The sequence below is a fragment of the Durio zibethinus genome, chromosome 25 (genome assembly GCF_047325235.1).
Source record: "Durio zibethinus cultivar Kanyao isolate XHJ-2024 chromosome 25, ASM4732523v1, whole genome shotgun sequence".
Lineage (NCBI taxonomy): Eukaryota > Viridiplantae > Streptophyta > Magnoliopsida > Malvales > Malvaceae > Durio > Durio zibethinus.
Window position 1 is genome coordinate 1,455,121 of NC_143186.1, and position 22,941 is coordinate 1,478,061.

General features: G+C 42.3%; 2 non-coding genes and 5 pseudogenes across 2 annotated transcripts; all 7 read right to left on the reverse strand.

Annotated features, from left to right (window-relative positions):
• Positions 1-4,151: 4,151 nt before the first annotated feature.
• LOC149511480 (25S ribosomal RNA) lies at positions 4,152-5,628 on the reverse strand (annotated as a pseudogene).
• On the reverse strand, positions 5,629-6,779 carry LOC149511481 (25S ribosomal RNA; annotated as a pseudogene).
• Positions 6,780-6,899: 120 nt separating this feature from the next.
• LOC149511482 (25S ribosomal RNA) lies at positions 6,900-9,592 on the reverse strand (annotated as a pseudogene).
• A 231-nt stretch (positions 9,593-9,823) lies between these two features.
• On the reverse strand, positions 9,824-9,978 carry LOC149511483 (5.8S ribosomal RNA). Its single transcript, XR_016333905.1, has one exon. It is a non-coding gene; the product is annotated as a 5.8S ribosomal RNA (ribosomal RNA).
• Positions 9,979-10,266: 288 nt separating this feature from the next.
• LOC149511484 (18S ribosomal RNA) lies at positions 10,267-12,071 on the reverse strand (annotated as a pseudogene).
• An 8,420-nt stretch (positions 12,072-20,491) lies between these two features.
• Positions 20,492-22,274, reverse strand: LOC149511485 (25S ribosomal RNA; annotated as a pseudogene).
• A 255-nt stretch (positions 22,275-22,529) lies between these two features.
• On the reverse strand, positions 22,530-22,685 carry LOC149511486 (5.8S ribosomal RNA). The gene has a single exon (XR_016333902.1). It is a non-coding gene; the product is annotated as a 5.8S ribosomal RNA (ribosomal RNA).
• Between the last annotated feature and the right edge of the window lie 256 nt (positions 22,686-22,941).

The window sequence follows — 22,941 nt, forward strand, 5'->3', positions numbered from 1 at the left end:
GGTGCTCAACATGTGCTAATGGTGTTTGAGGGAACTGCCCATATAAACAGCTAGCATATACCGAGGGCAACTGAAGCATGTGCCAAGACCAAGGGCCAACATGTCTTGATGGTGGTCAAGGCTAGTGCATGTGTCATGGTTTGCAAGTTGGTCCATGCTAAAGGGTTTTGGCATGATAGGGTTTGATAGCTAGGAAGACTAAGCCTTAAGTCCTAGTAGAGGCCCAAATAACAAGAAACTAGCCCTAAATAGTGGTATGGGTAATGATCGGGACTCAAGAGGCTTAGGCATGGTGTTCTTGTTTGGTAGAGTTAAGCCAAGTCTAGATGCAGGCACTGGTGGGTGCTTATATGAATTTACAAGCCATAAAAATGGCATTGGCATGGTAGAAATATGATGATGTGCCTAAACCCACCTATTGCCCAATCATGGTGCACATGGTGCATAGCCTGAGCATAGCATACCTATGCATGGTGTGTGGCTCAGCATGTGTCAAAGTGTTCAAAGGAACTGCTCATACACACGGCAAGTATCTGCCAATGGTGGTTGAATCATGTGCCAAGACCAAAGGCCAACATGTCCCAACGGTGGTCAAGGCATATGTATGTGTCACATTCTACAAACTAGTCCATGCTTGTGGGTTCTAGTAAGACAAGGTCTGACAGCTAGAAAAGCAAGCCTTGAGGCCTACTAGAGGCCCAGGTCACAAGGAACTAGCACAAAACAATGGTATAGGTAAAGTTCAAGACTCTAAAGTCTCAAGCATGGTGTTCAAGTTTGGCAAAATTGAGCTAGGCCTAGTTAGGCACTGGTGAGCGATTCCTGAGGACATAATCAGACCTGGTACAAGCATTGATGATTAAGGCACAGATGCATGGTTAGACCTAGGTGCAGGCACGCCTGAACACAGTCATGGTTTGGATTAGATTTCTGGGCTTCTAGAAGGCCCAATACTACAGGACAATGTTTGACAAGCTGGAATTATTTTAAGCACTTAAGTTTTATAGGCTGACTTAGGCAGGTAGAGTGAATTCCTTATCCAAGGCCATATAGAGCTTGGCTTAAGATCGAAATTGATGACACATGCACTAAACATCATCTGGTGTCTATGGCTAACAAAGGGTAAATAGTGCCTTCGGTGGGAGGGTCATGGTTTACACGTCGCACCAAGTGCCAGTGTCATGGGCTCTAGTCTTAAGCCAAATCATGGAGCCTTAGATTGGGAATTGACTCTATATGCCTAAGTCAACCTATGAAACAAGTATGTGGGCATAAAACTAACATTGAAGGGTAGACTATACAAGCGAAGAACACAAGGGAATGCTATAATGCTCTATGTATTACTCAATGCTGAATGCTTACAAATAAGGGTGGGGTGGCCCTCTATTTATAATTGAGGCCCCAGCTTTGGTGGTTTCTAATATCAAGAAATTACAATTTCAATTTCAAATTAAAAAATACAGATTACACAGATTACATTTTAATCCTAAGGATTTACTAGGTCTTCCTCTATGTGCTGTTTATCTTAAAACCTGTTGATGGTTTTGGTTTAGCTCCACTATCTTAGGCCCACCTGGGTGCAGTGCGGGCACATTGTGGGCCTTGTCCTAGAGCATGGGTAGGCCTGACTGTTAAGTGAGTAGCTAGATACTTCTACCATGATTATTGCATGAACCACTGCCTCTATTCTTGGTGCTTGAGCCTAGGCTGCTCTGGCACAGTCCTTAACTCTTACGCACTTGCCCAGGGCATGACATTTTCCCCCATCTAATCTCATGACTCCCTTATCATCCTTTATGTGGGACTACCTAATCTAGTCTTGGAACTACCATAGGTCTTCAACTGGTTCCTGACTAGCTTCACTGTTTAGAAGCCCATTCCATTATACCAAGTACTTCTATCTGGTTTATAACTCTGCTGCCTCATGACCCGATCAGCAAGAATGCATTAAACCTCCTTCTCATATAAGGCCCTAGGTCTCAATGGTACATGCCTTGACTCTACCCACCTTTGATTCCCCTAGTCCTCATGGAATGGCTCGAGCATGCTAACATGGAAAATTGGGTGTACTTTTGGCTTTGGTGGCATATCTAGCTTGTAAGCAACCTTGCCTACCCTTTTGAGAACTTTGAAAGGTTCTTTGTACCTCTAGGCTAAGCCCTTATACAGACCCTTATTATGCATGATAGGGTGTAGCTTCACCAAGACCAAGTCCCCCACTTGGAATTGTATGTCCCTTCTTTTTTAGTTTGCACATTTCTTGGACTTTTTTAGTGCTTTATGTAGATAGACTTTGGCTAGGTCGGCTTGCTCCTACCAAGCCTTGGCAAACTTATATGCTACTGGATAAGGCCCCGTGTAACCTGGTACAACCAAACCTAGTGTTAGCAGCTGCTACCCTATCATGATCTTAGAAAGGCTTTGGTTCGTTGCTTCACTTTGTTGTAGGTTGTATAAAAACTAGGTGACATCAAGTAGCTTGGGCTAGTCTTGCCTAAGGTAGACCTCCAACAGTCCATTTTGTCTGCCTTTAGGTCTAAAGATGCAGGCTGGAAGAAAAGTTCAAGTCTGACCCTAATAGATTGAATAGCTTAGTCAAGAACTATTATATTAATCACCTATCCTGATCACTAAGATTGGTCTATGGTACTTCTCAGTACTTCACCACGTTTTTTAGGAACAAATGGGCTAGCTCATCGGCTGGGTACTCCTTTGTTGCTAGAATGAAAGCTCATACTTAGAAAATCTATCCACCACTGCCATAATGCTCCTAAACCCATCCTTCTTAGGTAGACTGACTATGAAGTCCAGAATTATGCTCTCCCATGGTCGTTCTAGTATGGGCAAAGGCCCTAAGAGACCAGATGGTGGCTTGGGCTCTACTTTGTCCTACTAGCACATAAGACAGGTTTTCACATTGTATTAATCCTCTAATAAGGCTATGGTACAGTGAATGCCTGGTTGATCAGCCCACTTTGAATCATGGCACTTTTGTATCACCTCCTATGAAGTTTCCCATGTTGTGACACAAATAATTGATTGCCCCTGGGGTACAATGAATCATCCTATAGCCAAAACCATCTAGTCTTAGCTTGCTTGGCATGGTTGATGAGAGTCTTTGTTGGAGGATCATGAGATAGCCTTTCTTTGCTGCATGGCACCAAGGACCCTTCTAGTTGGCTGATGGTAGCAAGGTTGGCCTTTTAAATGAAGGCATCAGCCACTATGTTTCTACACCTAAGCTTGTACTCCAACCTATAATCAAATTTTGTAAGGAGGTCTTGCTAATAGGCCTGCTTGAGGGATAGCTTCTTTTTTGTCTAGAAGTAGCTAGGTTGCAATGTTGTTAGTTCTGACCACAAACTTTAACCCTAACAGGTAGTGTAACAAAGCGTACAGTTAGTGCACCATTGTTGCTATCTCTTTCTCCTAGACCATGTATCTACATTCAATCTCATTGAGCCTTTGGCTCTCAAATGCAACCAGATGGTTCTCCTACATTAGCATGCCACCTATCACAACTCTAATGCATCCGTATACTCCTCAATAGTGTGGTATGGTTTAGCAAGGCTAAGACTGGCTCTTTGATCATTGCCCACTCTAACTAATCAAAGGCCTGTTGGCATTTGGTGCTCCAGGGCATGAAACCAATATCTACCAAAGGGGTATCTAAGGTAACAACTCACATAAAGTGTCAAAATCTACCAAAGAGGTATCCAAGGCAACAACCCATGCCAAGGGCCCACTTGTGTAGACAGTGGTTGAGGAAAGTGCCCACACCAAGTGTCGACATTTGGTGATGGTGTTTAAGGTAACATCTTGCCTCACCAAGAGGCTAGCATTCATCGATGGTGTTGATGCAACAATAGGCTAGCATCTAGTGATGGTGTTTGAGGCAACAACCCACCTATAACAAGGCTAACGTGTGAGGGCAAGAGCAGTTTGAGGCAAGTGCCTATGCTAAAGTGAGCCTATCCTTGTAAAGAATACCAAGTGCATTCAGTTGTCATTTACTTGGATGCTCGAGGGAAGGATGTCATTGCTCGAGTGAATCAACTATAACAGAGAACATAATTTATCCCCAACCCCAAAAAGGTGCACTATAAAAAAATAAAATGAAAGGGTTGCGGTGGGTGTGGAAGGGGAAGGATGAATCGAAGTGACAAAGGACTAAATCTTAGTGGATCGTGGTAGCTAGGCCACTTTGCCACTTAGAATACCTTGTCACATATTTAAGTCAACTGCAAAGGATTCTACCCACTGCTTGTGGCAATTGAGCTCCAAAAAAGCCCATATGGCTTGTCCACCACTGGGACTATAGCTATGACACATGCCCTTAGGGTTTATGATTCCTTACTACGAGTCAGCAATTAGGCAATGGGTGCGTGCATTGCTTCTAGCCCAGATTTTGACTTAGAGGCATTCAATCATAATCCAGTGCAAGATAGCTTCATGCCACTAGCTTTTCAACCAAGCTCGAAAACCAATTATGTGAATCTATGGTTCCTGTCATACTTTGTTAAATTATTATTGTGACACTACCATTAGTAGGGTAAAACTAACTTGTCTCACAACAATCTAAACCTAGCTCATGTTCCCTATTGGTGGGTGAACAATCCAACAATTGGTGAATTCTGTTTCACAGTGATAGGAAGAGTCAACATCGATGGATTAAAAAGCAATGTTGCTATGAATACTTGGTTGCCAGAAGCCAGTTATCCTTATTGTAACTTTTTTGATACCTCTAGCTTCAAATTCCAAAGGTCTAAAGGATCGATAGGCAATGCTTTCACAGTTTGTATTTGTACTAAAAATTAGAATCAAGTGAGCTTTTACCTTTTGTTCCACACAAGATTTCTATTCTCATTAAGCTTATCTAAGGACACTTACGTTAGCTTTTAATAGATGTGCCACCTTGGCCAAACTTTCCACCTAATAATGTCTTTCGCTTGGATTGACCAACCGAGGCTGGCCTTAGGTTTAAAAGAAGGGATTGTACCCGTCTCTGATTCATGAAATAAGTAAAATAACATTAAAACTAGTGATATCTCAATTTCACCTAGGGGCTTCCACTTATCCTACACCTCTTCAGTCATTTCACAAAGTCAGACTGGAGTCAAGCGTAATAGGGTCTTCTTTCCTCGTTGATTCCATCAAGCCCATTCCCTTGGCTATGGTTTTGATAGATAGTAGACAGGGACAATAGGAATCTTGTTAATTCATTCATGCGTGTCACTAATTAGATGATGAGGCAGTTGGCTACCTTAAGAGAGTCATAGTTACTCTTGCCATTTACCCGAACTTGGTTAAATTTCTTCGCTTTGACAATCAGAGCATTCGTAGGAACCATCATAATGCTTTGTTTTAATTAAATAGTCAAATTCCCTTTGTTCGTACTAGTTTTGAGTTAACTGTTCTTCATTCGAGAAAGGCCTCCAAGAGAACCATTCCTAGTTTGTCCTTCGACAGGCATGCGATAGACCATTCTTGCTACTAGAGTAGCTTGAGCAATGCACCGACAATTGATGAGTTTAGGACTAGGACCTTCATGCCTAGCCCTTAGAGCTAATCATTTTCTCGAGGTTACAGATCTATTTTGCTAACTTCCCTTACCTACATTGTTCCATCAACCAATGGCTGCTCACCTGGGAGACCTAATGCAGTTATACGTACCACAGGGCACAGATGACACTCAATCCTTTAGATTTTCAAGGGCTACGAAGGGTGCACCAGACACTACGTGACATGCGACGCTCTTCCAGTCACTAGACCCAACCTTCAGCTGAGCCATTTCCAAGGTGGGCAAGCCTTTAAACAAAAAAGATAACTCTTTCGGAGGCCCCTGTCGATGTCTCTGGACTCCCTCACATTGTTGTCAGTCATCACACATCGGTTCAAGAATTTTAACCTGATTCTTTTGTTAAGCTTGCACTGGATGCGTTGTCAGACTAGCTTCCCTTATCTCTTAGGATTGACTAACCTATGTACAAGTGCCATTCACATGAAACCTTTCCTTTCTTTGGCTTTCAATGTTCTCATTTGAATATTTGCTACTACCACCAAAATCTGCACCAACAATCTCTCGACTTGGGCTTGTACCCTAGGTTTTACGATGATCGTCATGCCTTCCTACTAATTGGGGCTTGGCCCTTACCCCGACTGTTGGGTATAGGTCACGCGCTTAAGCACTATCCATTTTGGAGGCTAATTGATTCTACAGGTGAGTTGTTACACACTACTTAGTAGATTTCAACTTTCATGACCACTATCCTGCTATCTTAATTGACCAACACCCTTTGTGGGTTCTAGTTTAGTGTGTAGTTGGGCACCATCACCCAGCTTTTGGTTCATCCTGCATCACCAGCTTTGTTTACCAAAAATCGCCCACTTGGAGCTCTTGATTCCATGGCACAACTCAACAAAACAGCTACACTATCCTACCTATAAAACTTGCTAAGGGCTCCAACTATCATAAAGGAAAATTTAGAGGGAACCAGCTACTAGATAGTTTGATTAGTCTTTCACCCCTATACCCAAGTTAGATGAATGATTTCCACATCAATATCGCTACAGGCCTCCACTAGAGTTTTCTTTAGCATCACCCTGCTCAGGCATAGTTCACCATATTTTGGGTCTCAGCAGGCATGCTCACACTTGAACCCTACTTAGAAGATCAAGGTTGGTTGGTGGTGCACCTATAAGGGATCCCATTAATTAGCTTCCTTGTGCCTTACAAGTTTTCTAGCCCATTGACTCTGATAAATGTTGGACTCCTTGGTCTATGTTTTAAGATGGGTTAGATGGAAAGCTTATAAGCCAAGGATTCTATCCACTGCTCGATGGGAATTAAGCTCCAAAGAGGCCCATGTAGTTTGTCCACCACTAAAGCTGCACTTATAACATGTGCCCATGGGGGCCATGGGCTTTTATTGTGGGTCGGCAATTAGGAGGTGGGCGTATGTGTCTCTCCTAGCTTGGATTCTGACTTAGAGGTGTTCAATCATAATCTTGTGCATGGTAGCTTCATGCCATTGGCTTTTCAACTAAGTGCGATGACCAATTATGCAAATCAACAGTTCCTCTTGTACTATGTTGAGTTACTATTACGACACTACCATCAGTAAGGTAAAATTAACTTATCTCATGATGGTCTAAACCTAACTCACATTCTTTATTAGTTGGTGAACAATCCAACATTTGGTGTATTCTATTTCATAATGATAAGAAGAACCAACATTGAAGGATCAAAAAGCCATGTTGCTATGAACGCTTTGTTGCCACAAGCCAATTATCCTTGTGGTAACTTTTATGACACCTTTAGCTTCAAATTTCAAAGGTCTAAAAGATTGATAGGCCACATTTTTGTGGTTCATAATTATACTGGAAATTAGAATCAAATGAGCTTTTTCCTTTTTGTTCCATATGAGATTTCTGTTCTCATTGAGCTCATCTTAGGGCACTTACGTTATCTTTTAACAGATGTGCTACCTAGCCAAACTTCCCATCTAACAATGTCTTCTACCAAGATTGACCGATCGAGGCTAGCCTTTGATCCAAAAAAAGGGTCGTGCCTTGCCTCTGATTCATGAAATAAGTAAAATAACATTAAAAGTAGTGGTATTTCAATTTTGCCCAAGGGCTCCCACTTATCCTACACCTCTTAAGTCATTTCACAAAGTCAGACTAGAGTCAAGCTCAACAGGGTCTTCTTTCCCCATTAATTCTACAAAGCCTGTTCCATTGGTTATGGTTTCATTGGATAACAAACAAGGATAATGGGAATCTCATTAATGCATTCATGCATGTTACTAATTAGATGATGAGGCATTTGGCTACCTTAAGAGAGTTACAGTAACTCCTATCGTTTACTCACACTTGGTTAAATTTCTTTGCTTTGACATTTAGAGCTTTAGGTAGAAATAACATTACGTAAGCATCCACAGGGACCATCATAATGCTTTGTTTTAGTTAAACAATTGGATTCCCTTTATTTATACAATTTTTAGTCGACTGAGCCATTTCCAGGGTGGGTAGGCCTTTAAAGAGAAAATATAACTCTTCTTAAGGCCCTCACTGATGTGTCCAAACTCTCTAACATTATAGTCAGCCATTGCATCCCAATTTAAGAATTTTAACCTAATTCCCTTTTGAAGCTTGCATCGAATGGGCTTCCCCATCTCTAAGGATGACTAACCCATGCGCAAGTGCCGTTCACATGGAACCTTTTCCCATTTTAGCCTTTAAAGTTCTCACTGGAATATTTGCGACTACCAAGATCTGCATCAACGATCGCTCTACCTAGGCTCATGCCCTGAGTTTTAGAGTGACTATTGCACCCTTCTATTTATCGAGGCCTAGCTCTTGCCCTAATGGTCGGGTATACGTCATGTGTTTAAGTGCCATCCATTTTTAAGGCTAGTTGATTTGGCAAGTGAGTTGTTACACACTCCTTAGTGGATTTTGACTTTAGTGACAACCATCATACTATCTTAATCAATCAACACTCTCTGTGGGTTCTAGGTTAGCATGTAGTTGGGCACTATAATTCGGCTTCCAGTTCATCCCATATTGCCAATTCAGCTTACCAAAAATGGCCCACTTGGAGCTTTTAATTCCATGATATGGCTCAATAAAGCAGCCATGCCATTTTACCTATTTAATGCTTGAGAATAAGTTAAGGGTGTTATGCCTCCAATGCCTCTAATCATTGGTTTTACCTGATAGAACTCACTAAGGACTATAGCTATCTTAAGGGAAACTTTAGAGGGAACTAGCTACTAGATCATTGTGGGCCTCCGCTAGAGTTTCCTCAGGCTTTAACTTACTTACACATAGTTCACCATCTTTTGGGTCCTGATAGGCATGCTCACACTCAAACCTTCTCAAAAGATCAAGGTTGGTCAGTGATGCACTCACAAGGGAACCCGCCAATCAACTTCCCTATACTTTATGGGTTTTCTAGCTATTGACTCGTACACATGTCAAACTTCTTGGTCTGTGTTTCAAGATGGGTCGAATGGGGAGCTCACAGGCCAATGTTAAGTGCACGCCAATATTGAGGCATGCTGAGATGATGCATGCTACATTCCACAATCACGGTGATGATGTCTCCACAGGCATATCAAAAGCCTAGGCTTAGATCGCTATCGTGACCCATGTCAATCCATGCCTCGAGCCGATCAACAAACTGGCTCTCACCATTCCACATTCGACTGGGGCATATCATCAGTCCTTATTTGTTTCCCTCATAACAATTTCAAGCACTCTTTGACTTTTTTTTCAAAGTTCTTTTCATCTTTCCCTTATGGTACTTGTTCACTATTGGTCTCTTGCTCATATTCAACCTTCAACAGAATCTATTACGGATTGGGGTTGCATTCCTAAATAACCCAAGTTGCAGATAGCACCTCATGGTGTGACAAAGTCTAGGCACAATGGCACTTTCACCCTCTTCGATGCCGAGGGCACCCAATTCTCAAGCTGGGCTATTCTTGGTTTGCTCGTCGTTACAAGGGGAATCCTGGTAAGTTTCTTTTCCTTTGCTTATTGATATGCTTAAACTTAGTAGGTAATCCCACTTGACCTGGGGTCACAATGTGAGCATCAACCAAGTGATGTAAAGGGTCTGATGGGGTCTAGATAGACAACAAGTGTGTGTCATCAGAGGCAAGGCATGCTGGGAACTTTACCACCAATGATCATAATACTATCATTGTTAGGGATAGCTTTTAGGCCAACCATGATCGATAAGATTGTGAGAGGCCATCTTTCACCCCCTCACCTGGAACCCAATGGATAGCGGGTTGAAAGGGGTGACAATACCTGACAACCAGGTAGGTGTGCCCGCAGCCTAATGGCTTAGGGTGCAATTTGCGTTCAAAGAATTAATGGTTCATGGGATTAGACAATTCCACAAAGTATCACATTTCACTATGTTCTTCATCGATACGAGAGATGAGATATCCATTGTCAAGAGTTGTTTTGGCTTTTCATAACAAAAAGAGTCACGGTGCCTTTTGCACACAAACATGAATGGGATGGCAATGGTCTACACATGTTTTTTCATCTTGGTTCCTTGGCATGATTTGGGTTGGGGGTTCATTATTCAGCTACTGGTAGTGACACCGATCATTTCACCCTTTTGGGAGGTGGAATGAAGTGACCATTATGCCCATCCGAGGCCAAAAGAGGCTTAAGGCATGAAGGCACCCTCACCCCCTTAGTGTTTCGTTAACGTATCACAGGTCATTCATTAAGTGTTTTTGACAATGATCTTTCTGCAGGTTCACCTATGGAAACCTTGTTACGACTTTTCATTCCTCTAAATGAAAAGGTTCAGTGGATTTCTCATGACATCATGGGCAGCGAACCATCCTTGTTGCCACAATCTAAACACTTTACCAGACCATTCAATCGACAAGAGTGATAGGTGATGTGTATAAGGGTAGGGACAAAGTTAATGCTAGTTGATGACTCATGCTTACTAGGAATTCCTCATTGAAGACCAATAATCACAATGATTTATCCCTACCATGATGAAATTTCAAAGATTACTCGAGCCTGTCAGCCAAGGCTATAGACTTGTTGAATACATCAATGTAGCATACGTGTGGCCCAGAACATCTAGGGGCATTAAAGACCTATTATTGCCTCAAACTTCCTTAGCTTAAATGGCCATTGTCCCTCTAAGAAGCTAGCCACGAAGGATCACCTTTGTGTAGCTAGTTACTAGGCTGAAGTTTTATTCGTTAATGGAATTAACCAAACAAATCTCTCCACTAATTAAGATGGCCATACACCACCACCCATAGAATCAAGAAAGAGTTCTTAGTTTGTCAATCCTTATTATGTCTAGACTTGGTAAGTTTCTCCATGTTGAGTCAAATTAAGCTGTAGGCTCCACTCCTAATGGTGCCCTTCTGTCAATTCCTTTAAGTTTCAACCTTGTGACCATACTATCCCTAAAACCCAAAGACTTTGATTTCTTATAAAGTGCCAATGGAATCCTAAAAGTAATATCTGCCTATCCTTGGTTGACATTGTTTATGGTTGAGACTAGGATAGATCTAATCATCTTTAAGCTCCCAACTTTCATTCTTGATTAATGAAAACATCCTTGGAAAATGCTTTCATAGTTGTTTGTCTTTCATAAATCTAAGAAATTCACCTCTAACTATGAAATATGAATGCCCCTGACTATCCCTATTAATCATTACTCTGATCTAGATGGCCAACATAATAGGACTGAAATCCTATGATGTTATCCCATGCTAATGTATACAAGCGTAGGCCTGCTTTGAGCACTCTAATATCTTCAAAGTAATAGTGCTAGAGGAATCACTTGGCCAGTTAAGGCCATGAGTGCATCACCAGTAGTAGGGACAAGTAGACTGGTGCTCACCTTGAGACAAATTGAATGACCTAACCCTAGTTTCAACAATGAGCTTTTTAATTGCAACAACTTAAATATACACTATTGAAGCTAAAATTACCACGACTATTGGCACCAAACTTGCCCTCCAATGGATCTTCATTAAGGGATTTAGATTATACTTAATCCAATTACTAGACTTATAGAGCCCGATATTGTTATTTATTGTCACTACTTCCCTATGTCAGTATTGGGTAATTTGTGTGCTCGTTGCCTTCCTTGGATGTGGTAGCCATTTCTCAAGCTCCCTTTCTAGAATTGAACCCTAATTCTCCATCACTTGTAACCACCATAGTAGGCCACTATCTAACCATCAAAAGTTGATAAGGTAGAAATTTGAATGATGTATCATTGGCACAAAGGTCATGTGATCTATCGAGTTATCATGAATCATCAGAGTAATGGGCAAAGCCCACATCGACCTTTTATCTAATGAATGCATCCCTTTCAAAAGTTAGGGATTGTTACATGTATTAGCTTTAGAATTACTATGGTTATTCGAGTAGTAGATACCATCTAAAAAACTATAACTGATTTAATGAGCCATTCACAGTTTCACAATCTAAATTAGTTCATACCTACACAAGCATAGCTTAATTTCTGAGACAATCATATGACTACTAGTAGGATTAACTAGGTAGCATTCCTTTGGGACATTGGCACTAAGTGGGACTTAATGCACTGACCGAGTGGTAAAATAGTCAACATAAAGCACAAGTGTCGAGCATGTGAGATGTATGGCATTGGATGAACAAGGGTTCAGAGCTCGCCCTCATAAAACATTTTGCATCTAAGAGCATGATCAAACACTGGTGCACCAATACAGCCATGGAGGTTTGGGTGGCGTACTTAGGACATGGGGAATGATTGAAGTCTGACCTATAGCCCTTAAGGACATAAGATGTATGAGGGTGGCAAGATATACAATTTGGATTGATTTAGGCATGCCGTATAGGATCTTGATTACATCCCTAAGGTATAATGACCATATGGTGGGAGATTGAAAAGGATGATGGGTCAACAATTCAATGCATCAAGCTTGGAGCCTACTAACATGTGTAACCATAGCACCACTCATATGCCAATTATGTACAAGTGGTAGCATCCATGCACACAAGTCCATAATGCACCTAATCAATTACTCGATGAGTGAGCGTAAAAAATGACATATGAGGCCACTCTACAACTGTTTGGCATAAAAAAAACACAAACAAGGGCCATAAGACTACCCCTGCCATCTAATAGGCAACAATGACACTGTGACCACCCCAAGGGGATGTTGCCCAATACAAAGACTTGTTCCTGTGGTCTTCGGTAGCATCGACTGTGTGCACAGGCTTGGCTAGGCAAAAGCATTTTTGTGGTCAATGGGAAGGGACCACATGACTACCAAATAACTGAGAGACTTCACTAGGCCAAGCCTATGATCATAGCTTTTACTTGCACCACCCCATGGTGCCATTACTAGATTCAGGGACTTGGTTTGGGGTAGCATCAACCATAAGTACAGGCTTAAGCTAGGCACAGCTGAACCTCTTTTCCTTATGCATGCCAACCAATTAAAGCCATACGCGCCTATAGGTCATCAGAGCAACCAGTTGCCAAACAAAATAGCCAGAAGGCATGCATAGCCTAGATTTTGCTCCAGGGACATTACCATGGATGTACATAATGATAGGCCCATTATGCCCACCTACTCCCTCTATGGTTGGAGAGGGTAGGCCCAAACAACTACCCCTTAAAGAGCATGAGAGATTTTATAGATATGCTAGCAGTAGATATTAAAAGTGTCTGAAATGGGGATACTTTTTTCAAATAGGCATATCTTGCATTGAAGGTCCCTAGGTGCCAATGGTGGTCAAGGCATTTGCCCCCACCACAGCCCAACATGTGCCGATGGTGTTTGAGGTAATTACTTGTATGAAGGGCCATTTTTTACCAATGTTGATTGAAGCATGTGCCTGTACTAGGTCCAAATTATACCGATACTGATCAAGATATATGCCTGCACCAAAAGCCAGCATGTACCAATGGTAGTCTAGCATATGTCGATGGTGGTCGAGGCAAGTGCCCATACGAAAAGCCAGCTTATGCCAATAATGGTCGAGGCATGTGCCCATACCAAGTGCCCGCACCAAGTGCCCGCACCAAGTGCCATCATGGGCCATTGATGGTTAAGGCCTTGGTTAAAGTTTGATTTTGGGCCATAGTACACATGTTGGGCTTGGACATGTGTTGGTGCCACACTTTTTGGCATAGGGCACCATCGTTGGAGAACCTGATCAATGGCATTACGGATTTCAATGCTTAAAGGTAAAGGGCTGGGGGTGTGTACACAAGATATATGATGGGTGCTGGTCTTTAGCCCTTATATTAGCCCCTTATCCCCTAAGGAGCCTCAATAGCCCACACCCCTTCAATGAGCATAAGAGCTTTTACAAGTCATAGCCAATAACCATTCAAGTGTTTGAAACGGGGATGTTTTTTTTGAATGGCCATAAAATCTTCTATACTTACATAGCCTACACCACTATTCCAGGCTAGTTCCCTATGACTTGGGCCTCTAGTAAGCCTTAAGGCCTGGTCCCCTATGGCTATCAAACCCCATCCCACTAAAACCCCTAGATCAGACCATCTTATAGTCCGTGACACATGTATATGCCTCAACCATCATTGGAACATATTATCCCTTGGTCTCAGTTCATGCTTTGACCACCATCAGCACATGCTAACCTTTTGTATTGGCAATTCCCTTGAACACCATTAGCACATGCTAGGCCAAGCACCACGTATGGGTATCTTGAGCCCGAGCCATGACCTTGTGCACCACGAATGGACAATAGGTGGGTTTAGGTATATCTTAATATTTCTACTATGCCAATGCCATTTTTATGGCTTATAAATTCAAATAATGGTCCGCTAAGCCTTCAAGTGAAGTTTCATGGCAAAATGATTCATTTTTTATTTTTCATGATTTTTAAAACATTTTACAGTTTGAGATTTTTAAAATTTTTTTTTAAAAGGAGTTTTGTCCCTAAATTTGGTATACATGATCCTTCTATGTTTTTTATGCATCCACAAAAAAATTAAGCTAAAGAATCAAAGTGTAGAAGATTTTTTGGCCATTTGAAAAAATCATCCCCATTTTAAACACTTGAATGGCTACTACCAGCGAACCTATAAAAGCTCTTATGCTCTTTATAGGGGTGTGAGTTGTTAAGGTTTCTTAGGGGATAGGGGGCTAATATAAAGGCCAAGGATCAGTACCCATTGCACATCACGTGCATACACCCCTCGACCCTCACCCCCAGTCACCAGAACCCCTAATGCCATCGATCAGGTTCTCTAGTGATGCTCTAGTGATGGTGCTCTAGCAAAAACAATATGGCACCTGTACATGCTCGAGCCCAACATATGCACCGTGGCCCAAAATCAAACTTTGAAGAAGGCTTCAACCATCAGTGGCTTAAGTAGGTGCATGGTATGGATATATACCTTAACCATCATCGGTACAAGTTGGCCTTTAGTATTGGCACTTGCCTCGACCACCATCAGCAAGAGATGGCCTTTGGTGCAAGCACTTGCCTTGACCACCATCAGCAAATGCTGGCCTTTGGTGTGAGTACATATATCAATCAGCAATGGTATAATCTGGACCTAGTGCGAGCACATGTCTCGATCAGCATTGACAAAAGATGGCCTTTGGTATGGATAGTTGCCTCAAACACCATCGCCACATGCTAGGCCTTTGTGTGGCATATGCCTTATATACTCATAATTTTTTAGTAGGTGCACTATCACCGAAGCATCATCGAAGAAACTGATTGGTGGCATTGGGGGTAGGGGAAGGGGGTGTGCGCACATGATGTGTGATTGGTGCTAGTCCTTGACCCTTATATTGGCCCCTTATCCCCTAAGAAATCTCAATAACTTATAGCCCCATAAAGAGCATAATGCTTTTACAGGTTTATAGCCAATAGCCATTTAATTGTTTGAAATGGGGATGCTTTTTTCAAATGGCCACAAAATCTTCTACACTTTGATTATTTAGCTTAATTTTTATGTGGATGCTAAAAAAATACAAGGATCATGTATATCAAATTTGGGGCCAAAACTCATTCTAAAAGAATTTTTAAAAATCCCAAACTGTAAAAAGTTTTAAAAATCATAAAAAATAGAAAATGAGTAATCTTGCCATAAAACATCACTTTAAGGCTTAGCATACCATTATTTGAATTTACAAGCCATAACAATGGCATTGGCATAGTAAAAATATGAAGATGCACCTTAACCCACCCACTGCCCGATCATGGTGCACACGATTCACCCTGAGCCTACGATACCAATGCATGGTACATGCCCTAGCATGTGTCGATGGTGTTCAAGCGAACTACTTACATAAAGGGCTAGCATGTATTGATGGCAGTCAAAGCATGTGCTGAGACCAAGGGCCAACAAGTCTCGTTGGTGGTCGAAGCATATACATGTGTCATGATTTACAAGCTGGTCCACGCCCAGGGTTTCTAGTGGGATAGGGTCTAAGAGCTAGGGGAACTAGGCCTTAAGGCCTACTGGAGGCCCAAGTCATGGGGAACTAGCCCAGAACAATCATATGGGCAGTGATCGTGACTCAAGAGGCTCAAGCACAATGTTCATGTTCGATAAAATTAAGCCAGGCCTAAGTACGGGTGCTAGTGAGTGCTTATATGAATTGACAAGCCATAAAAATGGCATTGGCATGGTAAAAATATGAAGATGTGCCTGAACTCACCGACTACTCGATCGTGGTATGCATGTTGCATGGCTTAGGCCTAGGATACCCAAGCATAGTGCATGCCCCAGCATGTGTCGATGGTGTTTGAAGGAACTACTCACCCAAAGGGCTAACATGAGTCGATGGCAGTTAAAGCATGCACTGATGGCAATTAAAGCATGTGTCGAGACCAAAGGCCAACATGTCTTGATGGTGTTTAAGGCATGTGCATGTGTCATGGTCTGTAAGCTAGTCTATGCCTAGGGTTTCTACTGGGCAGGGTTCGATAACTAGGGGAATCGGGACTTAAGGCCTATCGGAGGCCCAAGTCAGGAGAACTAGCCTGAAACAGTGGTATAGGTAGTGATCGGGACTCAAAAGGCTCAAGCATAGTGTTCATGTTTGGCAGAATTGAGCTAGGTTCAGGTGGAGGTGCTGATGAGCGCTTATATGAATTTACAAGCCATAAAAATGGCAATGTTGTGGCAGAAATATAAAGACATGCCAAACCCACCCATTACCTAGTCATGGTGCACATGGTGCATGGCCCGAACCTAGGATACCTACGTGTGGTGCCCTACCCAGCATGTGTCAATGGTGTTCAAGGGAACTACTCACACAAAGGGCTAGCATGTGCCAATGGTGGTTAAAGCATGTGCAGAGACCAAGGGCCAACATGTCCTAATGGTGGTCGAGCAAGTGTATGTGTCATAGTCTATGAATTGGTCCACCTTTAGGGGTTATAGCAAGACAAGGTCCAACAGCTAGGGGAACTAGGCTTTGAGGCCTATAGGAAGCCCAGGCCACAGGATACTAGCCCAAAACTATGGTATGGACAATGATCAAGACTCCAAAGTCTAAGGCATGGTGTTTAGGTTGGGTAGAATTGAGCTAAGCCCAAGTGTAGGTACTAGTGAGCGATCCTTGGGGACACAGTCAGACCTAGGTACAAGCATACTTAAACACAGTCATGAAGGCACCCTTGCCCTTTTGGTGTTTCGTTACCATGTTTGTGGGTCATTCGTTAGTGGGTTTTGACAATGATCCTTTCACAGGTTCACTAATGGAAACCTTATTACAACTTTTCCTTCCTCTAAATGATAAGGTTTAGTGGACTTCTTGTGATATCATGTGTAGCAAACCGTCTATATTGCCACAATTCAAACACTTCACCATACCATTTAATTGGTAGGAGCAATAGGTAGTGTGTACAAAGGCCAAAGACATAGTCAACATGAGCGATGACTCATGCGTACTAGGAATTCCTTATTGAAGACCAACAATTGTAGTGATCTATCCCTAGACCTAGTAAGTTTCCTCATGTTGAGTCAAATTAAGCCATAGGCTCCACTCCTAGTGGTGCCTTTCCATCAATTCCTTTAAGTTTTAGCCTTGCAACCATACTCTCCCTAAAACCTAATAACTTTGATTTCTCATAAAATGCTGGTGGAGTCTTAAAAGTAACATCCATTGATCCCTTCTTGGCATTGTTTATCATTGAGACTAGGATGGTATTTGATTATCTTTGAGCCCTCAACTTTCATTCCTGATTAATAAAACATCCTCGACAAATGCTTTCGTAGTTGTTCATCTTTCATAAATCCAAGAATTTCACCTTTAACTATGAAATACGAATGCCCCCTACTATCCTTGCTAATCATTACTCCAATCTTGAAGGCAAACACAATAGGACAAAAATCCTATGATGCTATTTTGCCAAAGAACTTGATTGATGAATTTGGGAGTTTTGATAATTAAGGGTGGGAGCCAGGGGTGTGCACACATGATGTGAATTGGATGCTAGTCCTTGGCCCTTATATTGATCCCTTGTCACCCAAGGAACCTTGACAACTCACACCCCTTTAAGGAGCAGAAGAGCTTTTATAGGTTCATAGCCAGTAGCCATTCAAGTGTTTAAAATGGGGATGCTTTTTTCAAATGGCCAAAAAATTTTCTACACTTTGAATTTTTAGCTAAATTTTTTTTATGGATGCTAAAAGAAAAATACAAGGATTACGTATGTCAAATTTGGGGCCAAAACTCCATATAAAAAAATTTTAAAAAATCATGAACCATAAAAAAATTTGAAAATCATGAAAAAAAATGAATCATCTTGCCATGAAACTTTACATGAAGGCTTAGGGGACCATTATATGATTTTACAAGCCATAAAAATGGCATTGGTACAGTAGAAATATGAAGATATGCCAAACTCACCTACTGCTCGATCATGGTGCACATGGTGCACAACTCAACATGTGCCGATGGTGTTTGAGGGAACTGCATGCACAAAGGGCTAGCAAGTGTTGATGGTGATCAAAGCATGTGCTAAAACCAAGGCTTAACATGTCCCAATAATGGTCAAGGCATGTGCATATGTCACAGACTGCAAGCTGGTTTAGGCCCATAGATTCTAACAAGATTCTAACAAGAAAGGGCCAGGCCTTGAATCCTAATGAAGGCCCTAGTCATAAGAAACAAAGCCAAAATTTTGGTGTGGCCTATGATCAGGACTTAAGATTCTCAGGCACAATGTTCATGTTTGGCAGAATTGAGATAGGCCCAAGTGCGGGTGTTGATGAATATTTAGATGAATTTACAAGCCATAAAAATGGCATTGGCACAATAAAAATATGAAGATGTACCTGAACCCACCCACTACCCTATTGTGGTGCACATGGTGCTAGCTTAAGCCTAGGATACCCATGCATGGTGCACACACTAGCATGTGTCGATGATGTTTAAGGGAACTACCTGTACAAAGGGCCAGCCTGTGTCGATGGTAGTTGAAGCATGTGCTATGATGAAGGGCCAACATGTCTCGATAGTGGTCAAGGCATGTACATGTGTCATGGTCTACAAATTGGTCCATGCCTAGAGGTTCTAGTAGGATAGGGTCCAATAGCCAGGAGGACTAGGCCTTGAGGCCTACTAGAGGCCTAGATTATGGGGAACTAGCTTGAAATAGTGGTATGGGTAGTGATCAGGACTCAAGAGGCTCAGGCACAATGTTTATATTCAATAAAATTAAGCTAAGCCCAAGTGTAGGTACGGGTGCAGGTGTAGGTACAGGTGCTAGTGAGCGCTTATATGAATTTATAAGCCATAAAAATGACATTGGCATGGTAGAAATATGAAGATGTGCCTGAAGCCATCCACTACCAGGTTATGGTGCATCTAGTGCATGGCCCAGGCTTTGGATACAAATGCATGGTGTAAGGCCAAGCATGTGCTAATGGTGTTCAAGAGAATTGCCTGTATAAAAGCCTAGCAAGTGTCGATGGCACTCGAAGCATGTGTTAAGACCAATGGCCAACCTATCTCGATGCTAGTTGAGGCATGTGCATGTGTCATGGTCCGTAACCTAGTCATGCCTAACGGTTCTAGTAAGACAAGGTCTGACAGCTAGAAGGACCTAGCCTTGAAGCTTATTAGAGGCCCAAGTCACAAGGAACTAGCCCAAAACAATGGTATGGGCAGTGATCAAGACTCCAGAGTCTCAAGCATGGTGCTCAAGTTTGGCAGAATTGAGACAGGCCCAGTTGTGGGTGCTAGTGAGTGATGCACATAGACATAGTTAGACCTAGGTGTGGGCATTGATGATCAAGGCACAGGTGCATGGTCAAACCCAAGTGTGGACATGCCAAAACACAGTCTAGTTTAGATCAAATTTATGGGCTTTTAAATGGCCCAATACTATAAGACAATGTTTGACAAGCTAGAATTATGTTTAGCACTTGAGTTTTATAGGTTGACTTAGGTCGGTAGAGTTAATTCCCTACCTAAGGCTATATGGAGTTTGGCTTAAGACCAGAGTAGGTGACATATACATTGAGCATCATTTGGTGCTGATGGTGATCGAGGGGCAAACAAGTGCCTTGGGTTAAAGGGTTATGGTACACATGCCGCACCAAGTGCCATCATCTTCCATAGGGGTGTCCAAGGCAACAACCTGCACCAAGTGCTAGCATTTGCCAAAAAGGTGTTTAAGGCAATAACCTATGCCAATGGCCTGCTTACACGGATGGTGGTTGAGACAAGTACCCACACCAAGTGCCGACATGTAGCAATGGTGTCTAAGTCAATATCCTACCTGTACTAAGGGGCCAACATCCACTAATAGTTATCGAGGCAAAAATGGGCAAGCATCTAGCAATGGCATCCAAGGTAACAACCTGCCTACACCATGGGCTAGCATGTAAGGGCAGGAAGAGTTTGAGGCAAGTGCCCACACTAAGGGTAAGCCAATCCTTTTCTCTAGGTTACAGATCCATTTTGCCAACTTCTTTTGGCTACATTATTCCATTGACTAAAGGTTGTTCACCTTAGAGACCAGATGTGGTTATGAGTACGACCAGACACAAACGACACTTAGTCCTCAGCAAAGGGGTTCGATGCTTTTTTGGTCACTGGACCCTACCTTTTGCTGAGCCCCTTCTAGGGTGGGTTGGTCGTTAAACAAAAAAGATAACTCTTCCCAAGGCCCCTATTGACATTTTCGAACTCCCTAACATTGCCATTAGCCACCATGTCTTGGTTCAAGAATTTTAACACAATTCCCTTTTAAAGCTCACATCTGACGTGTTGTCGAATGGTCTTCCCCTATCTTTGAGGATCAACTAACCCACGTGCAAGTGCCATTCACATGGAACCTTTCCTATCTTCGACCTTCAAAGTTCTCATTTGAATATTTGCTACTACCACCAAGATCTACATCGATGGCAACTCTGCCACACTCTCTTACTCATCGGGGCCTGGCCCTTACCCCAACAGTCAGGTATAGGTCACATGCTTAAGCCCCATCCATTTTTGGGGCTAGTTGATTCGACAGGTGAGTTGTTGCACACTTTTTACAAATTTTGACTTCCATGACCACTATCCTACTATCTTAATCAATGAACACCCTTTGTATGTTCTAGGTTAGAACACAATTGGATAGTTACTTGGCTTTTGGTTCATCCCACATTACCAGTTCTATTTACCAAAAATGGCCTACTTAGAGCTCTCAATTTTATGGTTTGACTCAACAAAATAATCGTGCCATCCTACCTATTTAAAGTTTGAGAATAGGTCCATGATGTTGCAACTCCAATGCCTCTAATCATTGGCTTTACTCAATAGAACTTGCCAAGGGCTCTAATTATCCTAAGGGAAACTTTGGAAGGAACCAGCTACTAGATGGTTCAATTAGCCTTTTGCCCCTATACCCAAGTTAGATGAACAATTTGCATGTCAGTATTGTTATGGGCATCAACTAAAGTTTCCTCTAGCTTTGCCTTGCTTAGGCATAGTTCATTATCTTTTGGGTCCTAACAGGCATGCTCACACTTGAACCCTTATCAGAAGATTAAGGTTGGTTGGTAGTGCACCTACGAAGGATCCTACCAATCAGCTTCTTTACACCTTACCAATTTTTTAACTCGGTGAATCATACACATGTTAGACTTCTTAGTCTGTGTTTCAAGATGGGTTAGATGGGGAACTCATGGCAGATGCTGGGAGCACACCTGTGCCAAGGCTCATCGAGACAATACATGCTGCATTCCATGATCATGGTGGTGAAGTCTCTACGGGCATATCAAAAGCCCAGGCTTAGGCCACCACTGTGACCTATGTTAGTCCATGCCCTAAGCTGATCAATAAACTGGTTCTTGTCATTCCACATCTAACTGGGGCACATTGTCGACACCCATCCACTTCTTTTTTGACAATTTCAAGCACTTTTACACTCTCTTTTAAAAGTCCTTTTCATCTTTCCCTTGTGGTGTTTGTTTGCTATCAATCTCTTGCCCGTATTTAGCCTAGGATAGAATTTATAGCCCGATTAGGGCTAAATTCCCAAACAATTGACTTGCAGAGAATGCCTCATGGTGTGATAAGGTCTAGGAACAATGATGCTCTTACCCTTTCCAATGCACTTTTCTAGGGGAGTCGAGCCTAATTCACTACTGAGGACACTTCTTAAAACTATAATTCAGATGTTCGCCCCCTGATTTTTCAAGCTGGGCTCTTCCTAGTTCGTTTGCCATTACTAGGGAAATCCTAGTAACTTTCTTTTCCTCCACTTATTGATATGCTAAACTTAATGGGTAATCCCACCTGACAAGGGGTCATGATGCTAGCATTAATCAAGTGATGCTGGAGGTTTGATGGGGTTTGGATGGGCAATGAGTTCATGTTACCAAAGACGAGGCACACTGGGAGCTTTACCACTAATGGTCATCGCACTATCGTTGTCAGGGAGCTGTTTTTAGGCCAACCATGACCAACGAGATCACAAGAGGCCATCTTTTGACCCTCTCACCTGAGGCTCGATGGCAGGGGGTTGGAGGGAGTGACGATGCATGACACCTAGGCAGGCATGCCCTCAGCCTAATGGCTTAGGGCATAACTTGCATTAAAAGGCTTGATGGCTCACAAGATTTTGCAATTCATACCAAGTATCTCATTTTGCTATGTTTTTCATTGAAGCGAGAGCTAAGATATCCATTGCCAAGACTCGTTTTTCTTTTTCACAACAAAAGGAGTCGCGGTGCCATCCCATGGCGAGCAAGATGGCAATGGCGTATGTGCTTTTTTCCATTCCAGTTCTTTGGTGTGATTTGTCCTAAAGGTTCATTATTCAGCCATGGACAATGATGCCATTTGTTTAACTCACCCATGAGGCAAAATGAAGCAGCTGTCATGCTCACCTAAGGTTGGAAAAGACTTAAGGGATGAAGGTACCCTTGCCCCTTAAGTTTTGGTATTGTGTTCA